Consider the following 8890-nt stretch of genomic DNA (forward strand, 5'->3'; position numbering starts at 1 on the left):
CCCTGTCTACTCTGTGTGTGGAGGGGGTGGGAATGATTCTTGCTGTAAGGACTTGTTCCCTCTTTTGAGCTACTGCTTCCATAGGTGTAGGGCCCCATTGCCTACTTGCCTGCATGGTTTCTGTTGAGAGATTCGAGCTTAATCCGATTTGCTTGCCTTTGTATGTTACACTTCTCTTTTCCCTAGCTGTTTTCAGAATTCTGTCCTTTATCTTTGATTTTGGAGAGCTTGATTATTATATGTCTTGATGATTGTCTTTTAGGGTCTATCCTTCCTGGGGTTCATTGAGCTTCTTGAATGCTTATCTTTTCACTTTTCTTGATGTTAGGAAAATTTTCTTCCAGGAGTTCTTCAACTATCTCCTCTGTGGGCTTGTGTGATTCTTCCTGTTCCTTAATGCCAATAATTCTTAAGTTATTCCTCTTCATGTTGTCCAACATGAATCTTAGGCCTTCTTCAGATTTTTTTTATCCTTTTTTGCATTTGGTCTTTTATCTTAGTAGTGTTGACAGATTTATCTTCTAGCTCACTAGTCCTGGTTTCTGTCTCTTCAATTCTACTCCTTTGCCCTTTCAGTGTATTATCCATTTCTGATATTCTATTATTAATCATTTAGACCTCTTTCTGTAGGTTTTGAGTTGTTTCCAATGCTGTGTCTATCTTATTTGATTGTTCCTGTAGCACTTTCCTGATGTCTTCCTTATTTTTCTCAACTCCATTGTATAGTGTTTTGATGCATTTTATAATCATTTTTCTGAATTCCTTCTCCGGCATTTCCAAAACCTGCCCATTTTCCAGTATGGAGTGTAGGTCTACTTCCAGGTCATTTGCCTCAGTCACTTTATCTCATTTCTGAACATGTGCTGATATGGTCATCTGCTTCTGTTTTTTGGACATATTCAGGGGTTATCTGTGGCCTTAATACTTAGTTGGGTGTGTATTTTGGTATTTTTTTATGCTTCTTGATTGCCTCCAGGTAGATGTGATCAGGAGATGGGCTTCTCTTTTTACTCTTCTTCCTGAGAAATTTCAAGATGCCACTGTTGGTCATTGTAATGTAACTCAGGATTTAATTTTCAGCCTATTTTCTTTTTAGTATGCCTGTTCTGCTCCACAATCCCTGTTCAGGCCTTTTCCCTAGTGATAAACAGTTCAGGGCCAGCTATGGCCATTTGCTTTTAACTGGAAACTGTCACTTTAAATTTTGAAGAGATCTGTGTGCATGTGTAGTAGAACCCTGTGAGGGTGGGGTGTCCACTTGCTCAGGCACTCCCTCTAGTCACCAGAATGGAGATGCGCAGACAGTGAGAGACCAGTGAACAGATACAAAAGAAGAGAATGTCCACACCTTTATCTCTGTGATTCTGTCAGGTGTCCATGGCTGCTCTGATCCTTCCCCTGCTTGGTATCATCCAAGATAGCGGCTCCAGGAGCAGCTGAGTGTCTTGAGTTAACAAACAATGGATTTCTTGCTTCTTCTACACATTCCCCTTGCTGTAAGCTTTCCAACCTTCTAAATATTCCTTTATTTGTGGTTCAGAGTTCTGGCACAATCCCCTGAGCCTGCTTGGTCTGGTATTATGTGTTTTTGTTGATGGAGTTCTTAATTGCACTTCCACTCGATCCACTATCTTGTTTCACTTTTAATCTGTTTTTGTCTGTGTGTCTTGCAGACAGCATATTGAAGGATCTTGTTTTCTTATCCATTCTGCCACTCTCTGTCTCTTAACTGGTGCATTAATCCGTTGACATTCAGTGTAATTATTGGTAGGTATGAATTAATTGCTGTCATTTTGTTTTCTTTTTTTGTGGTGCTGTTGGTTTCTTTGTTCTGCATGCCTTCCTGTACTCAGGTCATGTTTTTTGTGTTCTTGTCAGTTTATTCATATTTTTAATGTTTTCATATTCTTGATATGTTGTGAAGTATTAATTTTCTTTGCAGTTACCCTATATTCGATTAACTTTTCCCTCCATTTAAAACAGATTATTTTATCTTGCAATCTAATGACGTTTTCACCACCTGTTTCTCTCTTACTATGTTTTACCTTCTTTCACATTGTAATTGTTTTGATGATAAACTGACCTCCCAGATCCTCTGAATTCATTCTTACAGTTTTGTTCTGTTCTGGACTCTTCCATCTGATGATTAAGTTCCGGGTGGTGCTGCCACGTATGTCTGTCTTTGGTTGTTGTCTGTTCTTGTTGGCTCTCAGTCCAAAGAACTCCCTTTAGGATGTTTTGAAGTACTGGGTTGGCTTTGCTAAAATCCCTTATCTTCTGTTTATCCGGAAATGTTTTTATTACACTGTTGTATTTGATTAACAGCTTTGCTTGATCGAGGATTCTTGGGTGGCAGTTTTTTTCTTTCAGGGTTTTATATATGTCTCCCCATTGCCTTCTTTCGTACATGGTTTCTGCTGAGAGATCAGTGCTTAATCTGATTTGCTTGTCTTTGTATGTAACACTTCTGTTTTCCCTAGCTGCTTTCAAGATTCTCTCCTTGTCTTTGATTTTGGAGAGTTTGATTATGATATGTCTTGGTGATTTTCTTTTGGGGTCTATCCTTCCTGGGGTCCTTTGAGCTTCTTGAATGCTTATCTTTTCATTTTCAGGATGTTAGAGAAATTTTCTTCCAGAAACTCTTCAACTATCTCCTCTGTGGACTTGTGTGATTCTTCCTGTTCTGGAATGCCAATAATTCTTAAGTTATTCCTCTTCATGTTGTCCAACATGAATCTTAGACTTTCTTCAGATTTTTTTTATCCTTTTTTTCTGCTTGCTCATCTATCTTAGTAGTATTGACAGATTTGTCTTCCAGCTCACTGGTTCTGGCTTCCATCTTGTCAGTTCTACTTTGTTGCCCTTACAGTGTGTTGTCTATTTTTGATATTTTATTATTAATCATTCAACCTCTTTTTGCAAGTTTTTAATTGTTTCCACTGCTGTGTCTATCTTATTTGATTGTTCCTGTAGCACTTTCCTAATTTCTTCCTTATTTTTCTCAAAACCTCTGTGGAGAGTTTGGATACACTTTAGTATCATTCTTCTGAATTCCTTCTCAGGCAATTCCAAGGCGTGCCCTCCTTCCAGTGGGAAGTCTGGATCTACATCTAGCTCATATGTATCAGTTACTCTATCCTGTTTGTAGACATGTGCTGCAATTCTCACGTGTTTTTTGGGTATCTTCATTAATTAGGTTTTCAGTAATTAAATGAATGTATGTGGATGTGTTATTGAGGTTTCTAGTTGTCTTCATGTTGATGTGATCAGGAGTTGAGCTTGCCTTTTCACTTTTCTTATTACTCAACTCAGAGAAACTATAGCAGGTGTTGGCTGTCTATCTATCTGGTGTATAGCAGCAGGTATTGACTCTTTCTCAGATGGTGGGATTTTACAGGGTGTGATTGCAACTAGGCTATATGACCACAGTTGATGTATCTTCTTGGGTAATGTAGGGAGATAAAGAGTCCTCTGAAGGTATATTGTAGCAAAACATGAGTATGACTTTAATGTCCATTTCTTGGCCAGCTCGGGCCATTCTGGGAGAACATTCTGTTTTAAGCAGCTCCTGGTGGCTCCTCCCACTTCTGCAATTCTGGACCCAGAAATCTTTGCTCAGCATGTCTGTGTGCACGCGTAGTAGAACCCTCTGGAGGTGGGAGGGTGGGTCCACTTGCTCAGGCACTCCCTCTAGTCACCAGAGTGGAGGTGCACAGACAGTGAGAGACCTAAGAACAGAGAAAGGAAAAAATAAAAAGAATGTCTGCACCTTTATCTCTCTGATGATCGTCAGAAGTTTGTGTTGGGAACGCTTCTCTAACCTTTCTCTTGCTCTGTCACACCCAAGATGGCAGCTCTGGGAGCTAGGTAGGTGCCTTGGATCAGGAAATAGCGTTTCTTTGCTCTCCTACAAATTCCACTGGCTGTAAGTCTTCAAACTTTCTAAATATTCCTTAATATGTAGTTCCACCTTCTAGGACCATCCCCTGAACTTGATTCGTCTGGTATTCTGTGTTGTTCCTAGCAGAGCTTTGTATAGCTAGTCTTCCTAATCTGCCATTAAGCCCTGCCTCCCTAAATTTGTATTACTTTAAATACTTCTATATCTGGATTGAATTCTGGGTGGTATTCTCATGTATGTTAATCTCAGGTTGTTGTTTGCTGTTGTTGGTTCTCAGTCCAAAGAACACCCTTTAGCATTTTTTGTCAAGTTGGTCTGGTTATTACAAATTCCTTTAATTTCTGTTTATCTGGAAATGCTCTAATTTCACCATCTTATTTTATTAAATTTAAAATATTTTTTTAATTTGATGGTTACAGGCAAAATCATTAGCTTTACATTCAACAAATTATACACTTTGTTTCATTTCAATGATTACAATCCCCTCCCTTCAACAGCAGTTATCCTACTTCCTCCCAGTGGATCTCCATGTATGCCTTATATTTCACAAATGAACAAAATAAAATTAATTGGTGTACACATACATAACAAAAGATATCTATTCATTCAAATGTACAAGCACACATTCTGCAAGCTAGCTTCCTGCCCACAGACACACAGCCTTGCTCAGTCCATGGGCCTACAACCTGCAGCAGCGCTATCTCACCGTGGCTCTGCCTCTGCGCTGTCTCTGCTGTTGCTGCTTTTCTAGGTAGAGATCTCAAGCTCCATTCATGCTCTTCCTTCTTGATGGTCCTGGGATCATCTGTTCCTGAAATGAAAGATTAACTACTCCCCTCTTTTAGTTACACATCTTCTATAATTGCAGTTGTGACAACCACAATTAATTCTGCTAAAAATTACTATTACTTACAATTGATTCATTAAATCCTATCATCATCATCCCCTAAGCCCCTATCACCTGATCTGTCTGGGAAGGAGGAAAACTATTCAGTGGGGATTCTACCTTATCCCCCTCGTCTGAAATTAAGCACACTCATGAACACTTGTAAGCCAGCCACTTCATGCCTTTATGTTGTTGTTGTTGTTAAGTGTCATAAAGTTGGTTCTGACCCATAGCAACCCTATATAGGATTTCAGAAGAGTGGCTAGTGAGCTTAAACTGCCAACTTTGTTGTTCAAACTGACTGGGCAGTCCAGCATATTATCCCACAGCATCACACCAGGAATCCTCATGCTTTTATAACCCCTCCATTTTTTATAGCCCATCCCTATCAACCCAATCCTGGTGTAGTACTATGGGTTAATGCACCAGACTGCAAGGCCATTTGAGCTGCAAGGTGGGCGGTTCAAGCTCACCAGCTGCTCCTTGGAAATCCTATACTGGGTCGCTATGGATCAGAACCGACTTCACGGAACTTTACAATAATAACAACAATCAACCCAGTGCCCTGAGGAAACAAATTTGGTCCTTGATATGAAGAATCCTTCCATTCCGGTTGGAATTTTAAGAAACTGCATCCATAAGTAAAAGTCCAGTTCATCACATTGTAGCAATTTACACTTGCTCATAGTATCAAACATCTGTATCTTCATCTGGTTGACTTCTGGTTAGCTAGCCATCCAAGCTAGGTCAAATGGGTACTAGCTGCAAGTTTGAGTCATCATCTTATTTGACGGACAGGTTTGCTAGGTATATAAGTTTTGATTGGTAATTTTTTTCTTTCAGAGTTTTGTATATGTCATCCCATTGCCTTCTTGCCTGCCTGGTTTCTGCTGAGGAATCAGAGCTTAGTCTTATTGATTCTCCTTTATAGGTAATTTTTTCTTTTTCCTGGACTGCTCTCAAGATTTTTTTCCCTTGTCTTTGGCTTTGGAAATTTTTGCTATGATTTGTCTTGGTGATTTTCTTTCAGTAACTATCTTGTTTGGGGTTCATTCAGCTTCTTGTATGCTTATCTTTTTATCTGTAATTATGTTGTTGTTGTTGTTAAGTGCCATCTAGTCGGTTCCAACCCATAGTGATCCTATATAGGGTTTCTGAGGAGCAGCTGGTGAGTTTGAAATGCTGACCTTGCTGTTCAAACTGACTTTGTAGTCCAGCACATTAACCCACAATGCCACAAGGATTTTTTTCCAACAACTCTTTGACAATTTTCTCTATTCTTTTATTGTCTCTTCCTGTTCTGGAATTCAAGTCACCCATAAATTATTTCTCTTCATGGTGTCCCACATAACTCCTAGGCTTTCTTTGGATTTTTAAAATTTTCAGGTTGTTTTCTAACTTACTAGTTTTGAGAGATTTATCTTCAAGCTCACTAATGAGTTTCCATTGCTTCTAATCTGCTCATTTGCCCTTTCAGTGTATTTTCCATTTCTGAAATCTTAGCATTATTCTTCTGGATTTCTAAGTTCAGCTCTTGTATTGTTTCAGAGTTTCCATTTCTTTTGTCTGTTTGTTCATGTAGTGTTTTCCTGAATTCTTCTAAAGTTTTTTTTTTTTTTTTCCTGTGATATTGCTTTCCTTGAGCCTTCTGCTAGTCCTTTGAAGATGCTGAAATATCAGGTTTTAACATTCTTTTTCAGTTAGTTCCATTACCTTTTCTTCCTCAGAAACATGTTCAGGCACTGTATCTTGGTCATTTGTTTAAGCCATTCTCTCTTGTTTCTTTGTGTGAGCTGAAATTGCCTGTTGTTTCTGGGGCACTGTACTTACTTGATGATTGTATGTTGATGTGTTCTAAGGCTCTTACCAGCTGTCTCCTTTGGGTGTAGTTAGAGAATGGAAGAATGTGCTCTGTCTGCCATTCACCATGTGTGCACCTCAGTTTAGGGTGGGTTGGCTGGTGTTGGCTGCTGTTTATCATTACCCAGTGGGTGGAGCTGCAGAGAGCATGTTTGTGGCTGGGCTGTATGGGCACAATGTTGCTGTCTTCTGCTGATTGGGAAAGAGGAGAACCACACACACAAGAAAATAAAACAGAATAAATGAACATATAAGCAGTCAATAATGAAAAGATAAAATAACAAAGGAGAAATAAAAAGAAATAAAAATAGGCAACAACAACAGCAACAAGAATATAATAAATAAAAAAGGAAAGAGGGAAAGGAAAATAGAGCTATAGAAGAGGAAAATAAGAAACAAAACTAAAAGGAAGAAATTTTAAAAACACTTGGAAAAACCAGGGCGAAGGAAGATGAAAAGAGAGAGTAGAGAGTAGTAAAGAAAGATCTAAAGTAAGGAAGAAAAAAAAAAAAGGAGAGGGGATTTAGGAAACAGAATAAAAGAAAGAAAAACAAAAGCAGAGATATCAAGGATGAAGTTCAAGGGAATGGGAAAAGAAAGAATAAACCAATAAAAACAATGAAACGAAAAAAAACAAAAACAAAGAAACAAATACAGTTGTTGGACCCAGAGAGGAGAAAACTGTGGGGGGCTACTGCCAGCCAAAGGATTCATGAGGTAAATGCAGGAAAGATGTGACAGCAGAGTTCCTGGCCCTAGATGGAGTTCCTATAGACCTAGGTGTTATCTGTGTTCAGGGCACTCAATCTGGAAATAGTTCATGGAGACCCTTGATGGAACTGGTCTCAGTGTCTGTTAGGACCACAGGGCAGCTAGGGGCAGGGTGGCTGGTTAAGAGTGTGGCTCTGTGGGTTCTGTAGGTCTGGAGCTGAGCCCACCTGAATCTAGGCGCCAAAGTGGCACTGCTGATTTCTGCCTCGCACTGGCATGGCTCACAATCATCTGACTCTGAATTCCTGGATAGCAGGGTCTGTGCTGGGGTGGATGAGGGTGGGAGCTGGCCACACCTCTGGTCACCAGGGGAGCATGGGGATAAAGAAGGAATCTCGCCTTTCCTGTCACCTGTGTGAATATGCTCTGCCAGGCCACCTTCTGTTCCAAATCTGCTCAGAAAAGTTCAAGATGGTCATGTTGTGCCCGGCTAGCCATTCACCAGTCAGTCTCCCTCACTTGCATCCCTGCTCAGCTTCTCCTCCCAGCAAGCACTCAGTCCACTTCTCTAACCTCATCTGTGTCATTTCATTGGTCTCTGGTATCTTTGTTGTAGAGCGACCAGGTAGTGCATCTGCCTAGTCTGTCATCTTGTTGGAAGCAAGGATATTGAGACTTCATCTCTCATAATTCAGACATATTATCAGAGGGATTAGTCCCCGGAGAATGACATTGTGCTTGGTAAATTGGAGGGTCAAAGAAAAAGAGGAAGACCCCCAGCAAAATGGATTTACACAGTGGCAGGAGCAATGGGCTCAAGCATAATGACAATTTGTGAAGATGGCACAGGACCAGTCAATGTTTTATTGCGTTGTGTGTAGGGTCGCTGTGAGTCGGAACCGAGTTGATGGCACCAAACAGCAGCAACAGCAAGTCATCATGTCATGCATGTAATGCATGTTTTATTCTTTGTTTGACACATACAGTAGGGGAACCTAAGGCACCCATACCCATTGATGCACTGGAATCGTTCCTGGCTCAGTAACCTTAATAGGACAGAGCAGAACTTCCCCGTAGGGTTTCCAAGACTGTCATCTTTACAGAAGCAGATGGCCACATCTTTTTTCCATGGAGCAGCTGGTAGATTCAGACTATCAACCTTTTGGTGTGTAGCTGAGCCCTTAACCATTGTGCCACCAGGGTGCCTTAGCCTTGAGCACTGAAAGATTAAATAATTTTCCCAGGCATGAAGCTTGTAAATAATGGGTCCAGGAATTGAACGTTGGTGGTTTGACACTGTTGTTGTTGTTAAGTGCCATCAAGTCAGTACTGACTCATAGCAACCCTGTAAAGCATTTCTGAGGAGCGGCTGGTGAGCTTGAACTGCCAACCTTATGGTTCAAAGCAACCGTGTAGTCCAACGCGTTAACCCACAATGCCACACCAGGGCTCCAATGAAATGATTTGGCCTTGATGTTAAGTGCTGTCAAGTCAATTCCAAATTACAGTGACCCCTATATAGGGTTTCCAAG

The sequence above is a fragment of the Chrysochloris asiatica genome, unplaced genomic scaffold (genome assembly GCF_000296735.1).
Source record: "Chrysochloris asiatica unplaced genomic scaffold, ChrAsi1.0 scaffold00090, whole genome shotgun sequence".
Taxonomy (NCBI): domain Eukaryota; kingdom Metazoa; phylum Chordata; class Mammalia; order Afrosoricida; family Chrysochloridae; genus Chrysochloris; species Chrysochloris asiatica.